We start from the raw sequence: 27,539 nt of genomic DNA, 5'->3' as shown, positions 1-27,539 counted from the left end.
TAGCAGGTTTTTTTATTCATTATAAATATCTATGTGATTTGTTTTATATTTTTAGTTGTGATTCTCTGCATTACCCAGATTGATCAAGAGAGGGTAGTAGAGAGTTTAAGATGACTTCAATCACAGCACCTCTGGTTTAAGAGTTGATCTACTGCTCTTTTTTGGAGTTCCTGAACAACACCCTTTCAACAGTGTTAAACTCAATTTACACCAAATACACTTTTAAAATGATTAAAAAGAGCAAGCTCCAGGCAGTGTTCAGAAGCTGAGAATAATGCCATCAGCAAAGAAATTAAGTGCACTACACTTCTGATATTTATAAAATAATTATTAGGACATAAAGTTGATGTGGCAGATTGAACTTCAGGATTTTTTTTTCCCAAGGAAAATCAACTTTAAAAGAAGCAGATCAGGCACAGTAACAGCAGGCATCATTGGCAGTTTTAAGTCATTTTCACATGATACCTCGGGCTTTCTGTACCAAGATAACTTTTTCATCTGCTCTTACTGATTGGGTGAGAATGAATTCGATGATTGGAGTGATGTGTAAACCTGTTTTTCAGGGATGTACAGATTAAAGGTTCAGAGTTTACTATGCACAAACAGGAATCAACACAAAATCTTCAATACTAGATTCATTAAAACAGTGGTGGAAAGTAAAATCGTAAAGAAGAATTTATTTACTCTTTTTTGACATTTTGTTAGTTTTAATGGCAAGATGGGCACACATATTTTGCATCCAATTTCCCATTTTGATTGAAGGAGAGTTATAAAGCCTTTCCATGTTTCTAGATATACAAGTGATCAGCCTGATTTAAAAAAAAATCAGAAGCCGATGATTTTCATGGTTTTTATGTAGAGTTTGTTTATATATATATATATATATTTTTTAATATTAACATTTATTTATATAGCACTGCTTTACAAATATATATAGAAACACAGCCATATTTTCTAATTATATAATTGGGGCTCTGTTTTCTGCTCTGTGATGCTGATCAATGAATGGGCTTTGCTGCAGCTTCTAAAGATTCAAGTCTATAACTCAGTTGGTTTACTGAAGACAACGTACCTGTAGCAGCATACACCATATCATAGCTGTTTGTAAAATAGAGGTAAAAGTTTTTGTGGTAGAAGACACTTTTTTATGTGTCTTTTATTAAAAAAAAAAAAAACAACATTATTATTTTGTAAATCGAAGTAAAGCTAGTGATTATAGTTTTTGTGGTAGAAGACACTTTTTTATGTGTCTCTTACTTACAAAAAAACATATTCTTTTGTAATAATAGTAATAGAACTCTAGCACAGGATATCACATCAGTGGTTGCCAATGTTTGAAAAGAAAAGAAGCTGAAAAAGTGTAAAATTCTATATTACATCAAGAACTGCACCCGCTCCCTGTGGTTCCACAGTTAGACCATAGAACTGTAATGGTTAACACAGTAAAGCTTTCCCGTAATGTAATCAGTAAACCTTACATTTCAAAGTAGGCAAATCATTCAAACAGTATACCTCCCGATCAGATAAAATGATGGAATTTGAAGGGAATTCAGCCACGGACTGATCATAACAGACCAATTTTTTAGGTTGAGATTAGTTGTTGAAATTGTATCATGTGTACATGTCAATCAAGTTTGAATCAATCGACTTTGAATCACTATTTACACAAGGAAAGAGAATCTTGTACACATGTGTAGTGTTTTAAGACTTATGTCTGATCCATTACTAATCAGAAAACAATTTGGATCAGTCAGTTGAGCACACAATTAGAAGTGGATCTGCTTGTGTTTATTGCACTTTTCAAGGGGACTGGGGACCTTTCCATATAACTACATAAAGATGGTTTAAAAGTGGATGATGAAGGATTAAGAGATTTAATCCTGAGAGCTCTGCTGAGCACTATTTTGTATTAAAAAGAATAGAAAACCTTGAACATTTTATAGGGATTCACTTCTTTTATTAGCTGGAGCAACAAAAAAGGTTTGAATATTTTAGTCTCTTCAGAAGTCTTCCAATCTTCTATGTGTAATATATTGTAGAAGATAGCGGTGTTTTTTTTTTTAAATACATTAGAACTTGTTTAGGTGTAGTCGTAAATCTTTCAAAGTGCATACTCCCCCCCCAGAATTCAGCTTTTTGTACATAAAAAAGAAATAGCAATAATACTAATATCATCCCTGTATGGCAATGGAGAACGTGCCTATGGCTCCTATCGGGAGCTATGATGTAATTCTGCGGGCCATGTGTTTGCAGATGACCATCCGGAAATCCAGAATGGGGTGAATCTCAATTATTTCAATATTTATCAAATGACAATGGAAGGAGGGAAATGTTAAAGCTTTATTTGCAGAGTTACTTGATTTGCCAGGATAAAAGAACACTTGTTTAATAATTTTGCTTCTAAATCATGTTATCATAAATAAGGCAATGGCAATTTCAAGCATTCTTTAAAGCTTCCTAATTTACAGATATCTTTTCTAACTGCTTATTCCAAAAACATGCAGTTAGGTTAATTGGTTTTCCACCAAAATTGTCCTTGGACTGTTAATGATATATGACCAAGGTAGGGATATTAGACTGTGAAACCCTTTGAACTCTAGTGAAAGCTAGTGATATGACTATGGACTTTGTAAAGCTCTGCAAAATATTTCGGCATATATAAATACTGTGTAATATTAATAACACAGTAAAAATATTTTAATATACATTTATAGCACTTTGACCAACATTATTGCTTTCTGAATGTCCCTAATATATAAGCGTGCAATGTTAACATAAAAAACAAATTGAAAGATATTTGTTTCTTAGTATCTCTCATTAGAATTTTATTTTGTTTAATCGTGATGTTGGTGACTTTTACTCATTTTGATCCATCCATGTTCAGATAAATGATCTTTGCTGCTTTTAAATATAACATTTTTTATTTTAGTGATTTAATTAAGTACTTTTGCATGAAAAAGTCCTTTCTCTACTGGTGACTCTGACGTACAAAAGTTTTTTTGGTTTCTACAGTTTAGGATGCAAATATACTGTCAACAAAATAATCATAATTATCATTAAATATGTCTAAACTAGTATAGTTTTTTATGGTAAGTGCACATATTCATTCTAAAACGTTGGTTATAACATTAAGCAATCATTTTTTTGGGGGGGAAATTAAATATTATAACAATTTGCCTATTTTTTTGTTACAAAAGTGCAGAAACTGTCAATTTTCAGTCTCTGCTCTCTTGAGTTCTGCAGAACTCTGAACATTCCTGTGTAGCTACACTGCTACTCTACATTTATATTACCACCTACTGTGCAGCTTACCAAATGGACAACACAGTCTAATAATTAGTTGCTATTTACTCGTTTAATAGTTATAGCAAATTAATTTCCGTATAAGCAGAGAGGTGAAAATGTGTGCAAAGGAAATGGATTTAACACATTTCGATGCATATATTATATAGATCATATGCTGATTATATGTAGTGTTAAGCCTTTAGGGCACCATCAAAGGATGGGAAGGTGAAGTGGGAGAGACACAGTTTATACCTGGAATAGAATTACTTAAAATGAGCAAAAAAACACATACAATTTATTGCCATGTGAAATTCTTTTTGCTGGCTTTAAAGCCACCTATGAACATACTAATTATCCAGCATGTGTTTTTATATTCCTTATTGGCATTAGATGGTAGTCATAAATATGCACAATGCAACCACGGAATCATCTTTATTTAAGTGATCTGTGCATTGCTGATTATGTGTGCTATTACTCTTCTGAAAACATTGCTGTATATTGTAAATATCTGGTAATCTTGCCAGTTATTATCACATCTTCATTTAAGGTGGCAATGTTCTGCAGCCTTTGCCCTCTTGCCTATGCAGTGTTGCTACCCACTTAAGCAAGCTCCAAATCTCCCCTCAACAGCTGTGATACAACATGGCTGCCACCATTCTTCTGTTTACTAACATCCCCAAATGACAAGAATTATGCACACCAAATATGTCTAGTGAGGTGTACATTGGTTTACTGACACTTCCAATAAAGCTTTGACATTTTTACTTTTTCTTACAACTGAAAGCAGAAAACATCTGGGACCAGAAACTAAGAAAACAATCTGGGGGCCAAAAAAGCAAAAAAAAAAAAAAAAAAGTTTCTTGCCAAGTGTAGTTTGTACCTGCTTAGGCTACCACATTAAGGACTTGACCCTGCCAAAAACAAAAGGTGAGATCATCATTTTGCTGTTGTTTATATTGCCTTAGTAGCCAAAATGTATCCCTTCAGATATGACACTTAAAATAATTTAATATTTCCACATGGTAAGATTTTCTCCACCACGGAATGAATGGAGTAGAGAAGTGGGAATGACAAAGGCTAATTTTAGACCTGTGGTGCGACGCAGTAAATGGGAGCTGTTAGAAACCTTTTTTGCATCTGGCTGCTGCAGAACGTGAACGCACTTGGACTCGGACTTGGGTGCCCTGCTGTAAAATGCAATGACAGGAGTTGCATTGTCAATCAAACATTCTAACCCATTTAACAAGCTTCTAGCTTTATAAGCTACTTAATACGGTGGGTAAAAGTGATGGACAATGGCGCCTCCGGTCATTGGGAGCACAGGTCCCTTTTGTCACAACTTATGTCTACAGCAAAGAAAAAAGGTATATTATGAGCTTTTCCCCAACTTAATATGAAAAAATTAGCATTTAGACTTACAACCACTAATGTTATTCTACCAACAACTAGAGCCTTGTCTTGTCAGCTTTCATGAAGTTTTTTGATGGGTGGAAACCATGTTGTCATAGGAGAAAATCACTGTGTACAGTACAGTAATTCTCTTTTATCACTGTAGATATGATGGATCCCAGTAGAAGCTGCTGGGTTTGCTATATAAGTAGCATTCCAAGTCAGGCAAGTCACTTCACTGTCTCCCGTTTCTCTGATCATATTTGTCTGCCTTGCTAAATTCAGGTATATTATTATAAATAATATTTAATATTGATATTTAACCAGCAGTCTTCAATTGAATTTATAAGCACTCAAACTGCTAATTAATACACAGAATAAATAAGACAGTGATTATTTGAATCAGTTGAAATCCTTAGTGAGTACTTTAGAAAAGAACCTGCAATCAAACAGGCATCAGTAAGTAAGCACGGCTACGAAGTGTCACAGGGGCTCTCTAGGATTCAGACAAAATAAACAATTAAAATGTCCTGTTCACACAGAAAATAATGTTTCTATCTATTTTATGGAATCATACATGCACTATATTACAGCATTTTACAGATTAAATTGCTGGACTTTGCTAAAAATTCACCTTTATCATGTATGTATTACAAGGTTAATTTGCTTTGAAATACCTAAATTTTTTTTAAAAAAGTACAACTGTGTGAAAAGGCTTTTCTAAAAAGAAAAACTTTCTATTACTGGATAGATTAATAAACATAGCTGCTGTAAGTTTAAATGCTGAATTTTCAAATTGGAGTAATGTGTACAAAAAAAGCTCAGAAATATTTTTTACCTTGCTTTACACCTTGGTCATGTGCCAAGAACAGAGGTGGGTGGGTAGGAATGATACTCCCTGGGCAACTTGCAATGACTGGAGGAGCTTTTGTCTATCAGCGTTACCCACCACATCAGGCCTACACAGATGGGAACCTAGTAATTGGGTTAAAGCATTTGATTGAAAGAGGTTCTTCCTTTTTCATTGAAATCATAGTGGTGGGACATCATTAGGGATAATACAGAAAGTACCTGGTTGTTTTTGGTTTGCACCATGTCACAGAGAACACATAAAAAGTATTATAACTCTACATCTCCACATCTGCAGTACTTGGGTGTTAAGTCTCTTAGTTTAATGCAAATGTACCTGGGATTATGTTTACAGATGTTTAGCAATTCTAAATCTTTATGACAACTGGTATTAAGAGTGTGTCCTCAATGTGGGATGGGGGACATTGTATAGTCTCTTCGTTTCCCTTATTTCCGTATGACATGTTATCTGCACTTGATTGTTTTTCTTGTGTACCTTGTTTACATGCCTGTTTACTTTAAAATAAATAAAAATAAAGTGTTTTTTAAAAAAAAGTATTATAACATCATTTTTTTTCTTAGAAAGAGGTACTAAAAAAAAAAAAACAGCAGTCACCAATCTTTTTAGGTCCGTGGACCACTAAAATCACCAGCTCCCGCGGGGGGAGCCGGGTGTCACTCAAAGGGGGAGAAACCTCCCCCAGAGTGATGTCATTATGACATAACCCCGCCCACTCTCCCATCACAGATCTGAGCCTGCAATGGGAGAGTGGGCAGGTTGTGTGCAGGGACACAGTCGGCCCACTTCCCTGAGCCTGGGAACTGCTCGGGGTTCATGGTCTGCGGCTCTGGCCAGTGTGTCCCCCCAGCGGGGTACTTCTCTGGACCCTGCTCGAGACTGCACCGACCAGAGCCATGGACTGAATTTTCTTGCGGACCACCACTGGTTGGCGACTGCTGATCTAAAACATCTATAGATTAATAATATACTGTATTTATATTGCACCAACATATTACGCCAAGAAGTACATTAAACAGGGGTTGAAAATGACAGATACAAACAATGGCACAGGAGAAGGGGAGGACCCTGGCCAAAAGAGCTTACAATCTAACAGATAACAAAAGTCAAAATAAACCATTCTGAGACCTGTGTTTACCCTGAAATTTTCAACATTTTACGATTATGATGTTGTTCTATATTATCTTTTAGTATAGTCAAAATAAATAATACTGGAGGCTGCCTATAGCATCTACCAATAAAAGTAGCAAAGAAGAGGACTTTATATCTCTCTCCTTTTCTCAAAGCTTTATGAGGAGATATAAGGCATGTCATTTAATGCTTTCAACTTTTATTATGAATTTTGACTATTAGGTTTGCCTGCAAAAAAGGTGATTAGCACCTATTACTAAAATAATTCATGCATCATTATGTCAGTTGACCTGCGAGAGTGCACGGAGTTAAATAGCTCAGTAAAGCTGACTTAAAAATTGCACTTTTTGAGGAAATCGCTTTGTATCCTATTCCCAATAAAAGTATCTGCAGTCTAGGACCATACTGCTATCACTCCCTATGGGAGAAATAAACTGGCCTTTCTACATCTGGGACCAGTATCTACAAGATCTAGGCAATAATCATACAAGCTTTAAAAGAAAACTTTACAAAACTTTTTAAAAAGTAAAATCATTTTTTCTTTATTGTTGCAGCCCCCACCCCCCTTTTTTACTTAGCCGCACTAAAATGAAGAATAAAGGGGTTTACATATGTTACAATTCTAAACCTATCAATCAAGCCCATGTTATTCCTTTGGGAGCTTATTTACATGCATATTTATTAGGCTCACATGCTAATTCCCTGCTGTTTTATGCCTGCAAGGCATGTTTATGAGTCATAATTGTTGGTCTCATTTGATGTATTTCACTGAAGTAAGACATTATTCAGTTATGCGGTCTAATGTCAATGAGTTATGATGACCTGATCTTGCAGTGGTAACTAATTCTTTCATGTGTGTTGGAGCATCAATTATTAATCCACAAAGAAACAGGATCGGGAACTCAGCACCAACTTGTATAATGCAGATGGGAGTCTTACACTTTCCCTTGTGTTGTTTAAAAGCTGTACATTCGAGGAGAGGTCTGGGAGACTTTGGTGCTCATGTATGACAACACCTATGCGTAATTTCTGTGCTGTGGCAATTAATGTAAACAAGGCATGCAGCGAATGTAAATCAGGTGTAGAGCAAAGGTATGAAAAGTATTTGCAAACCAATGAGTTGTTAAATGATGTGCTGTTCTGGAAAATAAAGGGGAAAAAACACGTGAAGATAGAGTGGGGAAAGAGAAATCAGCATTAACATGCAGCGATACCTTGCATAAAAAGCTAACAGAGCAGGCGAATGTTGTTGCAGCTGGAAAGTGAGGTCCATTTTAATGTTTAATTTTGGACAAGATTGCTTGTCTTCAGTTATCTTTCTTTGAGCTTTTTTTTTGTCCATACAAATCACAATTTGCCTAAATTGCATCAAATTCCAGAAATGCTGATAAGCTGGAAAGGCTGCTTGCGATTTCTTTATTGACCCTTTAAATGCTTGAACATTGTCCAAACTTTCACTGTCAGTGTTCTATTTTTTGTGTATGTTAAAAAAATTACATATATAGTGTATATAAATACTACTATATTATACTATATGATAATAATAATATAGTATAATTAGCACTCTTGTATTGTTAAGGGAATAGACATGACTTTATCTTGCGCTAACAAAAAAAAAAATGTGTTTATTTAAGTATTTTGAATGATACTACAATATAATAAAAAAAGATTGTTATTAAAACAGGTACAAACTAAAATTTGTAATATTTTGCATTCAGCAAGTGGAATACTATACATGTCCCTTCATTTCAAGCAGCTGTTGTGAAAAAACCACAGCACCAAGTGAAACAGAGGAGGGACACCCTACCCTCCAATTAACTAAGATTGTAACATCCCAAAGTGATCTTATTCTCACCATCATAGGACAACTTTATACATAATAACAATAGTAAGAATGACTAATTTTGCCTTTCTAGTGGCTAATGTAAAAAAAATGTTAAAACATTTGCAGCAGCTGGGAGTAGCAAAGCAGCTGTATTTTAAGACATGGGTCTCCATAAAAGGCGAAAATAATTTCTCTTTAATTAGCAGGTATGGTTACACATACATGTAATAGTGTACTGACATGGTCATTTTAAACTGCCAGAAAACATGACAGTAGTGTTGGACTAAGATGTCCAAAGTCATGTATGCAACATGTAAAAGAAAGTTTATTATAATGTGAAAAAGCTTCAATCTTAGGAATATTTTCCTTCCTGTCTTCCGGACACGGCAGGGTGTAAAAAGGAAATTTTTCTTCCAAGGCTATGCATACACAAGACATTTGTTACCCAAATGTTCATCAGTGTTCTCCCCAAAACCTTTTAGCTGGGCGCACCACCCGGTACTTTTCCTTAACCACTGGGCTGTGTTTGGTGGTTAATGAAAAGTTGGGTCAAAATAAAGGGGCTGCTGCCCGCTTACAGCTTCTACCCAGCCCGCTTAACTTTCTGGGAGGAATACTGTTCATGATCAACTCAAGTACAAATACTTGCAGATTGTGGACAGCAGCTATCCACAGCAGACAGACCAAGGTAGATGCTCAGAATAAGGGGCAATAAGACTTTTTAACTCCTGAAGGGGCAGAAGGAACAGGTTCAGTAAAGAACTTTGTAATATTTCTTTCTATGCCACACATAAATGTTTACTTCTTTAGTGTCTATTTGTAGAATTCAATTCCACTTTATGAATGTGCACTTACCTATTTTTGTATTTATGTCAAAATTTAAAATGCAGCAATAGCAAATAAACGCAGGCTTATGCACACAAGCCCATTTGACAGTCTGTAAATGGACTAGGTACAGAAATGTGCATGCTTCTAGAAAAATAGGAGCTGAATGAGACAAAGAAACAAACTTTGATATTCCTAAGTTTTGAGAAATCATATTGCTAGGTGAGGGAATATTTAATAGACAGCGTGGATCAATGTGGATTCCTAATATCCTTTTTCTTCCATTAAGATAACATCTGTTCTGTCCATAAGTAAGCAAATCAAATTTGATGTAAATTAGTGCTGACGGCATAGTAAAATGCCCACTAGGAAAGTAATTCTTGTGAATTTACATTCCTTAAGAAAGAGAAATTTGCTGTTTATTTAATATATATTTGCTTTTTTCGCATGCTGTTGTCTTTTTAGATACACTCTAGTCCTACAGTACTGCAATCCATGAAAATTAGGATTTAATTGTGTTTCGTAGCAGATATGCATTGAATCTTGTATTACTAATTTAAATATTTTCTCTCTAATTTCACATTGTTAGGTAGCTGTTCTCTGTATATAAGTTGGAGATGATGTTTAGGGTATTTAACATAAGATAAAAAGGTTATAACTGAACACACACAATACATTGCATATATACATTTTTTTTAACTTTAAGATAAATAGATCAACACAATACAAATCCCCCCCAAAATATAAAACAAATACACATTTGATTAAAGGTTAACAACCATGAAACAAAAACAGTCAAAATAAAGAATGATACACCAACATTAATATATATTTATGAATCGGCCTTAAAAATATAACAGCACTCCTGTTACTAGAGAACATACAAAGACAGGCATACGCCTTAGGCCTTCACACTGCCAGTGAGGTTGTAGTGCGTTTATGCCAGGGAACAGTTGCATCTTGGAAGATGCTACATTTTGCTTCTCCTGGTGACAATTCCATTGAGAATGAAAAGGGGCAGCAGGGTATTAATACCACTCACTGCCGCAAGCTGTCAAATGTGCAGATGCTGTTTCTTTAAAGGAGACCTATCACCAGAATGTTTGCTTGCCATAAAAGGGTAGAAAACCCTTTTATGTAAAGTAAAAATGTTATTCTTTTTTTTTTTTCCTGCAACACCCGCCGCGGCGATCAAGACAGAATGGGAGCACAGAGCCTTCTGGGATACTTACATCACGCATCGCAGGAGGCTCCTGGCTGCTCTGAGATTGGGCATGCGCAGAAGGGACATTTTAACACATTAAAGGGTAAAACTGCCAATCTCAGGCTTGCACAGTGAGATCAGAACTCCCCCCTACCTTTACAGCAGGCTACATCACCTGATCTCGCACATGTGCAATGCGAGTTTGGTGATGTAGTTAGAAGGCCAAAGAAAAAGGCAGCGCCAGTTGCTTTCTCTGTGCCGGGACAAAGAAGGATAGCAGGATTGTGTGGGACCCAATCTAAGAAATCTCTGGTGGGATCAAGGGATCTGAGGATAGGTAGGTAAGTGAGGTTTTTTATCTTTAGTTTATTACGCTTTAAACACCAGTGCTGAGGTGTGAATGACTGGGCGTCTGACAATGTGCCAGCTGTGGGGAGCCGTGCAGAATCGCTACATTAGAAGGAGGTCAGAACCTGCCCTAAGATCTCTTGGAAATGAGGCACAGCTCCACAAGGTAGAATAGCTTAGGACTTGTTGCCATAGTCTTCTTTCATGTTTTTATTATGTTTATTATTAGGGAAAGTTTTAGCAAATATGAATTGAAAGACAAATGCACAGCTCCCTCCACCCCATTCTGGACAAAAATTCAGTTTACCTTATCCTAAAAGTAGACCAGCTTTTTTTTTTAGTACTGTTGAAAGTACTCCACACCTAGTTTCCAGCAGCTACAGTTATCTGCACTTATTCCATACAAATAGACTATACCTCTATATACTGTTTTTACATTACACTGTTTTGGCACAATTTTTTATGTATGATTTTTAGAGCCTGAGTTACAATATGTTGTAAATTGTTGTGCATAGCTCATAATAGTATTTTTAATTTATTAAGGCTGAAAAGCACACAAAGTTTTATGTCACATAGAACATGAAAATGTAACATATTTTGTAAAAATAGAATGCGAGGTACAGAAAAATATATACATTAACACATGGCAAGCCTTTGCATAGCATAGCAAGAATATAAAAAAAATGTTTATGTGTCTCCATTTTGTATCACTTTTTAAATTACACTGCATAATGGTTGAATTTAAAAAACAAAGAACATAAACTTTTAAAATGTTTATATCCTCCTTCTACATTAGGAAGACAACATGCTGCAGATTTTAAAATTTAGAAATGAGAATGTTACATGACTATGGGCTGTAAATTTTTGCAATATCTGCGTGTATGTATATATATATATATATATATATATATATATATATATACAAGACACCTTCTTTATGGTCTTCCTGTTCACTGGAATACTCACAGGAATCATATATATGATATATATATATATATATATATATATATATATATATATCATTCCTGTGAGTATTCTAAAGAACAGGAAGACCTTGAAGACGGTGTCTTCAACTGATAGTGGATTAGACTGGAAAAATGCAAGGTTTACCTATCACAGATCACAAAACAAGATTGTTAACAGTGGATTTTGTTCATGAAGTGACTTGCAAGCTTAATTCAGCATGCATACAAGATGACATATAGGAAAATAGTTATCCTTTGCTAATACCTTTGTTGGCTTTCACATATAGTTCATTTCTACACTGTGCTGTGTGAGTTATAGACATATTGTACACACAAAAAACTTTTTTTTAAACAAAATTGATGCTTCTGATTGCCACTGTACAAAATAGTGTCTACATGTTAAGTTTAATATATTTTCCCTTCTGTAAAGCTTTGTAATAGAATTAAATGTATCTCCAGATTTGCTTTAAAAAATATAATTAGAACTGATTAGTAATAATAAGAAGCTGTAACAGGAAAGGTAAACACTGAAGACATTTATTATTACAGTGAGGGAAAAGGAAAATTAAAATAACCTGGAACACTTGTGTGTGCAATTCATCATTAAGCAATGCAAAAAGAACAAAAGCAAATGTTGGCTCATTCTAGAACTTCTTTGTCATCATTAATGTATGCCGGATTTCACAGCTGAATCACTATTAGACTGAAAAAGATTTTCATTAGGGGGAGAAAACTCCTTGGCGGCAGTGATAGCAAGCTAGCGGGTCACAACGAATATGATAAATCTAGGGGAACAGTTGCTGTACTCTGGTTACACTTTTGATGTTGCTCTGAGCACAGGGGATTTCATATTTGGCAATCACCTGTACAATTTGTATAACCCTAGAGGATGCAAAGACCATTTCATACAATGTGGCTTTGGTAACGCATTTCATTATCATCTCTGTTTTACCAAATTGATACAAATAGCCTACCTTCTGTTTAGGGCTATCTGCTTGCCTGATCACCATATCTAATTGCCATCGCAAAGGATTCCTCCACTTCCTCCACTAGCTGACTCATATTGCCATCTATCCTAGGCAGGGTCTGGCATAGACTTTTGTTAAGAATTGGTTGATGGAATGCATTGGGTACATGCACTGCAAAAGTTAATTTTTATTCATTAGAATGTCAATTTGTGCACTCTAGACCTGCTGTGAAATTAATGGATTCACATTTGAAGTGTGTCTAAATATACTGCAACTAATATCTATGGAAAACCCTTCCCATGCGTCAGATGACTGCTTTAAGGAATATAGGTTGTTCACTTAGCAAAGTTAAATATGGCCTTGCAAGAAATTGTACACTGAAACCTAGTGGAAGAGATAAAGCTTTGCTGATTTTAACCATTCAATCATGTGCAAATGAATCACATCTTCGCAAAATGACTTTTCCCAACATTCACTAAGTAAAGTGAAACTTCCTTTGCAAGGTGATGATTAAGTGGGGAGCCTATACTAGTAAATCAATTCCAGTGCAATAGATATGAGTGCAACACAGGCAGAGAAGCACAGGGTTTACAAGATTTCTTGTGGCATTAGATACACTGGTAAGGTGAGTTGGGATGACAAGCATTACCATGTTTACACCATTGTCAATGCGGTCCCAGAGATTTTACTAGTATTATATCTAACTTCTATTAGTCGTGCAAGCACATTCATTCAGATTATGGGATATACTTTTAACCGAAATTAAATAATGTGTTGCTCTACCTAGAAAACAGGATTTGTAATTGCTAGTGTAAAAAGCATTACTTCTCTGCACTGTGATAGCAGTGTGTATAGAAATTTGTTCCTCTTCTCCCCGTTAGATCAGAAATGTCAGCCTAATAAAAAAAAACTGCAAGGCTAGGTACACACGTGCAATAGTTGTATTTAGAAAACAAACGACTAACCACAGATCAAGGATTATTCACAAATATTTTTAACGATCGTATTGTGCACAATTCGTTCAAATAAAATCCACCAATAATGTACATACACTAGATGCTATTGTTTGAACGATGCAGGAAGTACCAGATAAATGTACTGCAGAACCATCCATGATCACTGATGACCGTACACACAATAGATACTGAATGATCGTCGCCCAAACGGATCTGCCAGGACGGCCGTTCATTTTCATTCCTCATTCATCGACGTCGTTGTGCACTTTTTTTGTTAACGATTATCAAACAATAGGTCATTAATCGTTTGTTTGCAACAACAATTATTAAACGTGTGTAAGTAGCCTAAGGCTGCTTCTGTCTGAGTTCAGGGTCAATAATGGATACTATGGGCCTGATTTATTAAAGCTCTCCAAGACTGCAGAAAATATACTTTCATCAGTGAAACTGGGTGATCCAGCAAACCTGGAATGGATTTCTTAAACTAATTTTCTGTTAGCAAATGTTTTCAATCCTGAACCAGATCCATTCCAGGTTTTTTGGATCACCCAGGTTCACTGATAAAAGTGTATCTTTTCCAGTTAGAGAGCTTTGGGCCCTATAATGGCATGTTTTGGATTTCTTCTTCTACTGCAGACCTTAACTCTATCATTGCCAGAAACTGATCCTTTAAAGTTCACTCTTCAAGGCATCAGACAAGTAAAGCTGTTAATTTATCTTCATAGTTGATACATTTGTCTGTATTGATTTCCATTTAGGAGATTTACCCCTTGGTTGCTGTGCTTTATTATTTAATACCTGATGCACACCTTGACCACTTTTTAAGTAGTGGGTCTGGTGAGTGTTTGTTTATTCTCATATTTATATTTTGTTTAATTTTTTTTTGTATATATGTAGACTGTATATGTTCTATATAGCAATGTAGACATATGCTATATAGAACATTTTTGGAATGAATTCAACAGTTCTTGAATAGTCTATTAGGATTTGATTTTTCAACTTTTTTTTTTTTGCATTTCAGCCACTGTGTTATGTTTGAATGAGGGAGAGATGAATTCGCTTTGAGTGTGCAGCTTTTATTATTAACACATAGTAAGTTTTCAATAATGCAACTATAATATTACACCCTTACATGCCTGACAGAAAGAGGATAAAAGTAGATAATAATAATAATAGAGAGGTTCTCTATCATCACAATTTAAGAGCGGGGATTTAGATTTATATCCCATTTATGGACTAATTATCAATGGACATAGATTTATGTCCATTGATAATTAGTTCTTTAAAGCAAACAAGTAGTCTCTTCTGAAAACTGGTACTGGTATTAACTGAAATATTATTCCAAAGCAGAATAATTATACCAAGTACAATCATGATAGGTATCTTTGTATTTCTTTAAATGTTATTTACATAGCTGACAAAACTTAACTGACAAAAGTAAAATCTCACATTTATACCCAAATCTAAATTATTAACTATGATTGTAACCATGGAATTTTGACAGCATAATGATGGTTTGTGAAGAGGAGCAAGGGAGTGATAGCATTTATTATTAATCTGTAGGATTGTCTCAGGTTGAGCGCAGTGAAGGAATTTGGGTCTGTGAGTAAGCAGTTGTGACTGCAGATGGTTTTAAATGTGAAAATCACCAAACCTCATTTATTGGGAAAGTCCTTAAAGTTGATGCTCTTGCACAGTCCTTGATGATCTTGTTTTATATGATGCACCAAAATAAAATATTTATTTTATAGCAACAGTCTGAGCAGAATTACACTGACATACCGTTTTATGTATACCAATACAATAATAAAAAGGAAAAAAAATAAGTGCCTTATGGAGACGATCAGATACGTCAACCGTTTGTAACAGAGACAGAAAACTCGGCTGGCAAGACATTTATGTAGACATCTAAACACATGGAAAATATTAGCCAGGGTATAAATATACAGTGCTGTGTGGTTAGTAACACTTTTATTGTTCCCAAGACCAGAGTCTCTGCATAACAGCAGATCCATTAGAAGTGTCCTATCCTCTCGCTGCTACACTTAACTGCTGCTGCTGCTGATCTGTGAACTATGACAATCCCTATTCTAAGAAAGGTGCCCTCATAATTGCATCCATTCACAATATAAGCACACCCATCACAAGAAAGATTTAAAGCTGACCTCCAATAAAACATATAGCATATATCAATACATAAAAATAAAATACGGAAGCTGTTCTACCTACCAAAGAATTTGTATTTCTAATATTTCAGTGTAGAGAGTTTTACACAACCTTGTCACACAGCACAGCTATGAGGATGAAACCACCCCAGATCCATTCTGTTGGTTGGACAGTGAAGGAACAGTAGAAGACTTCACAGTTTGGGCCTGGTTTTATAAAGCTCTCCAAGACCGGAGAAGACTATCATGGGTGATTCCGGGTGATCCAGGAAATGGAATGGATCTGGTGAAGGATTGAAAACATTTGCCAAATAATATCAAACTATTTTTAGGAAATTAACTCTAGGTTTGCTGATGGTTCTCTGACATTCTTTCTTCTCCAGTCTTGGAGAGCTTTAATATACCAGGCCCTTTATCTCTATGTTTAACTATACTGTCAACTTGCACTTTGTCAGTATATCAGCATACAGCTGGCCAGATTGGCTGTCAGTATTGCCTCTCCCAATCCGATGTACAGAGGATGGCAAAAAAAATAGGTATAACTGATAATATGTAGTGTAACCTGTGGATAAGTCAACAGTCATGGAGGGCTGGTGCTGGTTAGCAGATAAAATGGTTTACATGTATTAAACTTGCTTGAAGCTGTGAGGACATGTGGATAGGTGAGGTCTGATGATGTGTAAGCATAGTGAATCTGGGGATATATTTGTACAATAAGTGAGAGTTTTACAGTTATCTAGCAACATACAACTAAAATAAAGTTTAAATGACCCCAACATGGTATTATATGTCTGAGGAAAAAAGTTTTTTGATGTCCTATCTTTACCAAGATTTTTATTTGCAATGCAGTGTTCAACCCAGAAATTTTTTTAAGCTGGGTGGGCGAGTGGCAACCCCTGTATTGTGACCCAACTCTTCAGTAACTGCCCAAAAACACTAGGGGCAGGTAGATCACTGCAATGTTTGTTCCCGCATGTGTTTAGTGTCTAAAAGTGTTTGACTTGTATATTTGCTCTTCCCTGAATACTTCACTATCAGCCGTCAACAATTTGTTTTGCAGCGGATCCCCGACCTGTTTGGATGTAAGTTACATAACCTAGGACTGGAAACTACAGAATTTAAATAGATTAAATCCATTGTATTTCACAAATGCTAACTCTGAAAAAATATATTCTTCATAGCAGAGATAAACCTTTATGTCACCTCATAAAACATTTTTTTCCAAATTTAATTACAAATAATCCATAACATAAATTTATAATCTGTAGCAAGCCTCATAAAGTTCTTCACAAGTTCTGGTATTGTTCTTTTCCCTCTTCCCAATTTCTGAAACTAGTTTATACACTTGTGCTGTGGAGCTGAGAACAAGCACATGTGACGTCTAATAATCATCGTATAATCAGTACTGCATTTAGGAGAAAGACGGGGAGCTGTCATTTGGTAAAGTAAGTAATACTTCAATACTGTTATAATCTTCTTTCCCCTCCACTTCATTTGCACCTGGCATTTGATTGCTGATATCACTCTACATCAGGGTGCAATCCTTCGGAGGGAATATTGAGAAGAAATACAATGCTTTCAACTGTTAGTATTTGCAGTGGACTTACTAAATCACACAGCACTAAGTTGCAGTATCTAGAGATTTGCACATCAACCAACCAACCAACCGGCTGTATTAAATACCATCTGGCAAAGACTACTGAAAGATGAAGATTTAAATTAGATACACATAGTTTCAAAAAGGAAAATAAACAACTTTTGGGAGGAAAAAAATGTGTGGAGTACCCAAGTTAATGTAGCTCTCAACCAAGAATATCAATAATGCTGAAAATTAATTCCAGTGATATCAAGCGATAATTATTAAATTACCAAAGTCCTTCACTCGTGATTATCTACGTGCAGCAAATAAGTTGTACTAGGTTTCTGGCAGAAGAAAAAAACTAGCATAAGAAGTAAATATAAGTTAAAGCTAGTCTGAAAAATGAAATTTATTCAGTTATACATTTATTTTTCAAAAACTGAAATGTGTTTACATACACACAAATACATTGCCTTGCAAAAGTATTCATTTCACTAGGTGTTTGTCTTGTTTTGTTGCATTATCGCCAAGAATTACAGTGGATTGTATATCATGGACTTGAGATAAAGTCTAAATTGTTTAACTGGAATAAAAATAAATCACTCTGCATATAAAAAAAAACACAAAATCAACTTATATATATATATATATATATATATATATATATATATATATATATATATATATATATATATATATATATATATATATATTCATTTCCTTTTATATGAAGCCCCTAAATATGATCCGGTGCAAACAATTAACCTAAAATTTCAAACAATTAGTTGATTAGGGTCCACGTGTGTATGTAAGGTGTCACATGTCTCTATACATAGATTGCTAAACAGATCAGTTCTAAAAGACCCCTGACTCTGCCACAACACTAAGCAAGCAACATTAAGACTGAGGAGGACTCCAAACAGGTCAGAGACAAACTTGTGGATAAGTATAGATCAGGGTTGGATTATTGAAAATATTCTATGGAGCACTATTAAATCTATACTGCCTTAGTTTTGATGGGCTACCTTCTCTTGTTAGGCTTTTAGTGGTGTCATATTATTTTCATCCTGATATGAAAATGATATGATACCACTAGAAGCCTAACAAGAGAATGTAGCCCATCAAAACTAACACAGTAGATAAGCAAAACAATAATCAGAGATGCAACAGAAGCCAAGGACAATGATAACACTAAAGAAGTTGAGCTCCATAAGCCCACATAAGCTTTATCTTCCAATAAGTGAAACTTTATGGAAGAGTGACCAGAAAAAAAAAGGTATTGTATTGAAAACATATCTGGAGTTTGCATGTGGTGGCCTCTCCATCCACATGGAAAAGGTTCTTTGAGTAAATAAGACTAAAGTTGAACTTTTTGACCAGTTTGAATCATCACGTGTGGTGCAAACCCAACATTGCTTACATCTGGCAATCCTGACTTCTCCACGCATACAGATAATCATGATTAGTATCACGGTATCCAGCAGGACAATGAAAGCTACACTGTAGTGATTTAAAAAGAATCATTTAAATGTCTCTGTGTGCCCATGTAATTTGAAAGAGTAAAAGCAGTTTTGGCTTAAGGAACGAGCAAAAATCCCAGTAGTAAGATTTGCTAACCTAATAGAGACATATCCAAACAGACCTACAGCTCTAATTGAAGCAAAAGGTGGTTCAACAAAATGACTTTGGAAGGGGTGAATTTCTTTGCACTCTTATGATTTCTATCTTTTTTTTCATCCTAAATATTGATTGTATTACAATAAAAAATATATTTACATTTTCAAAGTAGTAGGCATGTTGTGTAAATCAAATGATCCTCAAAATCTTTAGTTCTAGGTGGCAACGGGACAATACATGACAAACACTGAAGGGGATGAATATTTTCACAAGACTCTTGTGTGATACATATGCAGTATAGTCTGCAAGAAGGTCCAAACCTGGTAACATCTGTCATGAAGTCTGACTAGAATCACAAACCCTGTGGGCAGGTAATACAATTCATATTCAGTTACCTGGAATAAAGTATTCACTTTCCATGATGTTTTCTACATCTTTGTACTAAAACTAACGATTTAACTACATTTTTAAAACCTGATTCACACAATGTACTTATTACTTTCTAAATGAAAATCTTTCCTATTATAAAAAAAACTTCATTTAACAAAAATAAAGTCTTTTGGTTGCGTTAGTCAAAACCTTGTAGAACTACTACTAGCTGCAAATACAGCTGTGAGTTCTTTGTTTTTGTTTTGGGGGGGGGGGTGTTATCATGTTTTCAATGTTTCCGCAATTTGTGCTTGTTCACCCTTGTGGAACACTAACACGGCCTTCCAGAAGACTATTGAAACCAGTCAAGTTTTCCAAAGTTTCAAATGAATTAAGGTCTGGGCCTTGAATAGGACATATAGTGAGATTCACAGTCCCTACTTTAAACCACTTCATTGCAGCTTTGAGAAACATAATGCTACAACCAGACATTTTATGCTTTGGGAAATAATTTTGCAACAGCTTGTGGGGATACATCAGAAGAGTCCTAATTCCCAACTCTTTTCATTGTATTTGCTTCTCCAATAAGGTGAAACACTACAGAAATTGAGACTCTTTTGACATCCCAATGAGCTGTTGTAGTAACTTTCCCACTTGCAGTGGGGTTGCCTATTGATTTTTATCTGACAGGTGAACTCTGTCTAGTATTGTATACATTTTTTGCACGTAATCAAATCATCTAATACAGTGATCACCAACCTTTTCGGAACAGCAGACCACTGCATGGGGAGCCAGGTGTCACTCAAAAGGGAAAAACATCCCCTTTGGTGACATTATGATGTCAGAATCCGCCCACTCTCCATTGCAGGCTCAGACCTTTAGATTCTAAAATCTAGAGACACAACCCGCCCACTTCCTTCAGCCTGCCGTCTGTACGGTGGACATGGTCTGCGACTCTGGCCAGTGATCCCCCCCAGCAGTGTCCTTCTTGACCCCACTGGGGGAGGTGCACTGGCCACAGGGGTGGGCCACCAAAATTGTTTCACGGATCACTGGTTGGCGACCGCTGATCTAATATATTCCGTTTTTGCCAAAAAAAACTCTTTTCTCTTTTATTGTTTTCATGACAAATCATATTATATATGGGTTAGCACAAAGATTTTAAGGAAAGGATCACTCTCAAGGCTACTATTTAATTTATATCATATATATATATATATATATATATATATATATATATATATATATATATATAAAAATTAACAATAAAGGACAAACACATACACTGGTCAACTATTAAAAGACAATGTCTAGTCATATGCTTACATTTTAGATACTAAAAATACATAGTAGAAAACATACATCTTGATATCACTAGAATATCACTGGAGAATACAACTGAAAATATTGCTCACTTGTATTACTACAAAGTATTGTAACTAGATATACAAAGTTCTTGATTCACATATTATGCTTGTGAAGCATATATGTGTAAAGTTATGAAAGCTTGTGAATAGACTGTAACATCTCAACTGAAATTGGTTGATTACAATGAAAAGGTCTCATTACAAGTTGACTGTAAAATTAAAGTAATTCATTCCATATGTCTTACCCGAGCTGTGTTTCCTATTATATCAGCAGAAAAAAAATAATGTAAATATTCTTTATGAAACAAGCTGTTAAGTATGTTACAGTTCCTTTGTTCTTTGATTGGCTTATTATTTCAGCATCCATCCCGCAAAGCAGCAACTGATTTTTCCTGCTGCATGCTCTATCTGCTCAATATACGACAACAATTAGAAAGGCAAGCAGTACTTGATTTATCTGTGTTTTTGGCTATAGAATTTTCTTCTAAGCTTTTCTTTAGGGTTAGTGCCTTATGCACAGCTCAGCTTTGTGGCTGGAAACCCGGAGGAATTAGGAAGGTAAGACCTGCCTGACCAGGTATTTTTATAAATGTGGAACTTTAGCTCCACTTCAAATATAAAAAAAGAAACTAAAACCTAAAAGGGTTTTTCCAGTATTCCATTTAAAGGGTTCTGGGAGGAGTGGGAGTTGACTGTCCGATAACAGAAGGGAAGGGTTTTGTGATGTTGACATACTTTTTCAGGTAAATGGCAGTGTTATTGATTTTTGATATGGATAATTTTAGTTGTTGAAATGTAAGGGTTTTATTCTCTTGGTTATAGTGTTTTGCTTTGTTTTGTTTTTATGTCTTATTGATGCTTGGTAAAATATGTACCAACAACACCTTTTGGATTGCATTTATGTGATTGGTGTTTGTTCTGTCTGTTTTTGTTATGAAAATACAAAATAATAATAATAATAAAAATAAAATGTTTAAAAAAAAATAAACTAACTTTAAGCAGGATATTTAATTATAGGCAACTGTATATATACATATTTATATATATATATATATATATATATACACATACATATAACCATGAAAGCATTTACTATTCAATAATAAAGATCTAATTCAAATTCTTGCCTACTTTTAGTGAAACTAAACATCTTAGTGTTGGTGAGTTTTCGTTGGTGAGTTTGGCAAAAAAGCACAACACACTTGCAGATTATTTAACACACCTTCTTTTAATTGCCCTAGAATCATTTTTTCAACCTTTATACCATAAGAAATCCTTGAAATTACTTTCAGGTCTTTAGATATAATCTCTCTGCTAACATTATTATATCCACAGGTCACAGTACATAAGTGTGGCAGTCAACAGGAAGAATGCCTGGCTAGGGGGAAGAATGCAAACCTTCCAGAGAGCCAAAAGAGATCACTGATGCCACTTAAATGGACCTGGGGGGCACAGATTACTCATTGCTCAAGGAACCCCCAGCAATCTCTGAAAGGAACCTTGTTTGAGAAACACTGCCCTAGAGCAAAGGGAGGTTGGGGATCCTGTCAGGATTGCTGATTGCTGCCATTTTCTCTGTCAATTCTTCCAGATCAACCGTGAACTTTTCAGGCCATTGGGCAGCCACATATGATAACCTTGTCCAGTTTCGTAGAAATTAAATTAATCAGGCACATGGTCTCCTCGTATCTAGGTCTTTTCTCTGTAGTGAAGAAAATAGTTCCAGCATCCATATCCCACTGCACATGTGTCATGTAGTGTAAACAAAGAATAAAAAGCCACAAGGAAAACATTGCATGTCTCTTCTATCAAAAACCTCTAAATCTGGTGGCTTTTTGCATTTTCTGTTAACTTTAGCTTTGAAAGTATGATGTTAGTCAAAAGTCATATTTTCTATCGACCATTAATCATAGATTTGCACCTATTAGTAAAAGCTAATACTTATAAATTATGCATTGACACATGCGCATGGTATTGCTAATAACCCAAATGGCATATATTTATTTTTACAAACAAGTGAAGTGTTTTAAAAAATTAGAATTCTTAGTGGGTTATGTTTTATACAAGAATAAGGTTATAAAAGTGCTTACAAGTGCAGTTTCAAAAGCTTTTAATAAATTCCATTGTACATGTAATTTAAATTCAAAATAACATGCGCCTCTATTGTAGGCCCTAGTCTAGACTTACAGAAGGTCATTTTCAATGGTTTTTGAAGATACCAATTTTAAAACACAATGCCCTTTATTCAGCAAGGCAAAAAGGATAGAGCAGACTGCAGCATTCTACAGCAGGATAGGCAATCATATTTGGTTGCTCTTGACTGATTAAAGATAAAATCCGGTTGCTACGCGTTACTGCATTGGGCAGCTCTTTGCAATGCCTCCTCGAAGAAGTTGGCATGCCAACTCATTTAATCTCAGTAGACATTTGATTTTGACTTCATTATATTAAAAACACCAATATGAACTAATATAATGATTGTGATGTTCAGAGCAGATCACTCTCTAAATTACAATGAAATCTTTTGAGACAGTAAGCCAGCGCCTGTGGTTTATCCCAGTGTAAATCACACTTAAGCACAATTTATAATTATAGATTCATGCTAAAGCATTCAAGGGCAAAGGAAATGTGTGTATGGGAGATATTTATATGTGATTTTTATATATATCGTAATTTTTTTAATCAGTTGACAGCTGTTTTAGAGCATACTGCGACGCCAGGCTGAATGAGGGTCTTGATTACTTCAAGATTAGCTATCTTAAGTTTCTATTCATTTTAAGTGTTGTTAGTGTGAGGAGTCATTAGTCACTCCCTTGTCTCTTGGAACATCAGCATACATTTACATTGTTAATGAACATTTGGGGTAAATGAATTAATGACACTCAAACATAAATTCAGACCTAATAACTTTCTGTGTCATTGGTATGTTTAAATGTTATCACAGCCGAAGAGCCATTCAAGCCTGCCCTACAATTTCTGAGATACATTAAACTAGAACAATAAATAAAAAAGGAAATTAAACTGTGCTAGCATATACAACTACCTTAAATAGCTGAATATATGGTCATTTAATATGGAAGTAATGTGCATTTTTTTATTGTGCAATGTTGGATTACATTGTCATTTAAAATATTAATATGCTATATGCTAAATGAAAAATTCATTTTGCAAAGAAAAATTATTTAGTAATGATTAAAGCAACTGTTTTGCTTTTTCAGGGTTTTTTTTTCTGATTCTGTATTGTGACAAATATGTCTCCTGACCTGTAGTAAAGGAATGCTTGCATTTGTATGGATGTACCAGGGAATTGGCAAATATTTGTTAAAATACTATTCTTCCTCATGCTAACACACGCAATGCAAACTAGAATCATCTAAAATTTTAAAATAATATGGCATATACAGTCATGTGAAAAAGAAAGTTTTTTAGTATCAGGAGATTAAAACATTTCTTCCGATCCTTAGCAGGTTCGAAAATTATTTGGATTCAAATCATGGGTAATTATTAATTTAACAACAATGAAGCCAAAATGGCGGTCATGTGTAAAAAACTGTACATCCCATATTTCAGTAGCTTGTAGAACTATGTCTGAAAGGTATAACCTAAATAGTTTTCTGTATAACTTTATCAGTGTCTAACATCATTGTGGAGGCATTTTGTCCCAATCTTCTTTACAGGATTGCTTCAGTTCATTTAGATTTTTGGTCAATTGTTAATGCAGCTTTCTCACGGTCCTGTCACAGCATTTCATGCAAGTCTGAAATTTAATAGCCATTCTACTGTAGATCCCACCTACTAGATTGTAAGCTCTTCGGGGCAGGGTCCTCTCCTCCTGTATCACTGTCTGTATTAGTCTGTCATTTGCAACCCCTATTTAATGTACAGCACTGCGCAATATGTTGGCGCTATATAAATCCTGTTTATTATTAATAATAATAATAGTAATAATATTAATAATATTAATAAAATTAGCTAGTGTGTTTGGGATCATTGTCATGTTGGTTTTAGCCAAACGTGAGACTGTACCTTATGATCAAACATCTCTATTTTGTCCTTGTCTTTCCAAAGGACAATGTTCTAGAAGTCTTTTGGTTTGTTTAGATGCAATTTTCAAACCAGAGCTTTGCAGTCATGTTATTTTTACAGAAAAGAGTCTTTCTCCTGCCAACCCTTCCAGACACGTCATACTTGTTCAGCCTTTTTTTAATTCTACTGTCATGAATATTACTATTTTACATGCTAACGGAGGCCTGTCGGAGTCTTAGATGTAGCTTCTGTGTATTTTTTATTTTATTTTTGTGAGTAATTAACTGATTGACTTTGGAGTGAATTAGCTGTGACATACACTCCTGAGGTCGTTCCTCTTTGGCATTGTGTTAACACATACCTAAATGCTCCTGACCAGCAAAGTGTTACATCATCTGCTTATCATCTTACAGAGCAGGTGCACTTGCTGTTGATCAATTCATGAACTGCATTTGATTATCAGCAGTAGGTTGCTATTTGCCCTAATAATGTCTTGGGTTGATACAGATTTTCTAGTTTACAATGACACCTGGTAAGGAGTGTAAAATATATCAGTTGAATATTTTTGACCCATGGCCTACTGGGTCCATCCCACAGTGAAGCTACTGTAAAACAAACAGCTAAAATGCTAACCAAAACATAAATTTGTCAGAACAGGAAATGTAGCTTGCGGTGTATGGGGCTGTGTAACCTCAGTACCCATTGCTAAACCCTGGCTTCTGCACAAAAACCTGTACAATGGCCACATGAGAATCAAAACTGAAACATAGAGCAACTGAAGAAGGTGGGCTGGTCTAAGTTACCTTAGCCCTTAGAGAATGTAAATGGCCAGGTGCATGCGCATCATTTACCTAGGGAAATGATAGCACCAGAATGCCCTATGGGAGTATGAAGGCTGTCGGAGGCAGGGTTTTGCTCTGGGTAATGATTTAATGATAGCTCAACCAAAGGTTTACACAAGACTTGTTTTTTTTTAGATCGCTTAGTCTGATTTTTAGATAGGACAGCCTAAAAGGTAACTACTTTTGCTGCCCCTTTAGCTAACCCAGAATGCTCTAAAATCCTTTGTTATATTCCAAATGCTTATTTTTAAGCAAACAATATATATGAATTACAATATATATAAAGCAATCTTATGGTAATTTGAGGATAAACCCAGAGAGGCCATTTAACCTGTATTCAATAGGGTTAGGCTTGATCTTTAGGAGATTGTACAATTAGTCAATTAAATTATATTATTTGTTTTTCCCTTTTAATAGTTAAAAATGAATATTAGGCCAAGCAAGACCATACAAAATTACAGCATGCTATAATATAAAAGATTATTGGCAGTTGGTATGGTCACACAAATTTCCTGGTCAGTACAGTAACTTTACTGATAGTAGATACTGGAGCACAGCTATAGTGCAGACATCCAGAAGACACGCATAGCATGTTCAGCAAAAGATTTCAGTGGAATTCTCTGCACAGTTATTTTAGATTTAAGATTACAAATAAATTTCACTTCCTTGCTTCCAGATGCACATGTTCAATGACTGGAAAATTAGTTTAGGTGTCATGGTGTATAACAGACTACTCGCAGAATGTTTTCACGACAAGGATCACGTTTCAAGCAGCTTGTTAGGCTCATCACTTCCTCAAACTATGTTGTCACTGCTAGCAAGAGAGTGAAGAATACAAGGCACAGTGACACACATAATCACAGACAGTTTTCGCTCCCCATGCAGCTCTCAGTTGGATTACAGCTTATTATTACCCTAAATTGAAAGAACTGCAAACTTTAACTACAATTATTTTAATTTGATTTTATGGTCTTAGTAATGAAGAGTATGTCTTGTGTCAATCAAGTAGAAATAAAATAAAATACTAATAAGCCATAAAAAGTAAATAAAATAAAGATAATGTAAAAGTAAACCAATCATGACTTGGTGCAAATTAAGTCTGTCTTTTTTAAAAATGTGTCACTGCAATAAGCAAGCAACTATTATAAGAACCTTTAAATGCACACTGACACATTACGGTTATAGCATTATGCATAGTGTATGATGTTGGTATCCTGGGTTTAGCACTATTGCATCTCTGTAATTTTAGCTTCTCTTTTGTTTTAGAAGATAACAATGTGACACCTATGTGTATATTTAAATTAAACCTGCAGTGTATTTAAGTGTAATAAACTGTTCCCAGGACTATATGGAGGGGAAACATTTACTCAGATGCTTATGCCCTCCTGGAGCCCTAAAATCTTGGGTGCATTATTGCGAGAGAGAGAAAAAACAACTGTATTCCCAAACTCAGTACCATGCCATGTCTTCTACTGCCCCTGACTACTGGTCTATACCCATGAAGTGCAACCCCACTGATGAGTAGTGATGTACAAATCACAAAGGAGGCAAGGCCAAGCACCAGCTGCAGCTATTAGGCTGGTATTTGCAAAATGCAGTATCCTTGGTTTATTACTTCTGGGGAGTCTAACTAAACATATGTGCAGACACATGTGGGCATTAGTTACAAACTCCTGGGTGCAGCTTAATTCCCTTTTTAAAAAATACACTACAGCTCCAGGTAGCAACATAAAATCAAGCACTCAACTGCCAAAATCATACAGAGTTTATGCCAAATTTGCATCAGAAAGTAAGTTTACACAATTTGGAT

The 27,539-nt window shown here is 35.2% G+C and overlaps 1 protein-coding gene across 7 annotated transcripts in view; it reads right to left on the bottom strand.

Moving 5' to 3' along the window:
• Window positions 1-27,539, bottom strand: part of TBC1D5 (TBC1 domain family member 5) — a 307,439-nt gene that overhangs the window by 173,869 nt on the left and 106,031 nt on the right. The gene's annotated exons all lie outside the window — the stretch shown is intronic.

The sequence above is a fragment of the Pyxicephalus adspersus genome, chromosome 5 (genome assembly GCF_032062135.1).
Source record: "Pyxicephalus adspersus chromosome 5, UCB_Pads_2.0, whole genome shotgun sequence".
NCBI lineage: Eukaryota > Metazoa > Chordata > Amphibia > Anura > Pyxicephalidae > Pyxicephalus > Pyxicephalus adspersus.
Note: the sequence above shows the minus strand (reverse complement) of the source record. Positions and strands in the feature narration are given on the sequence as shown.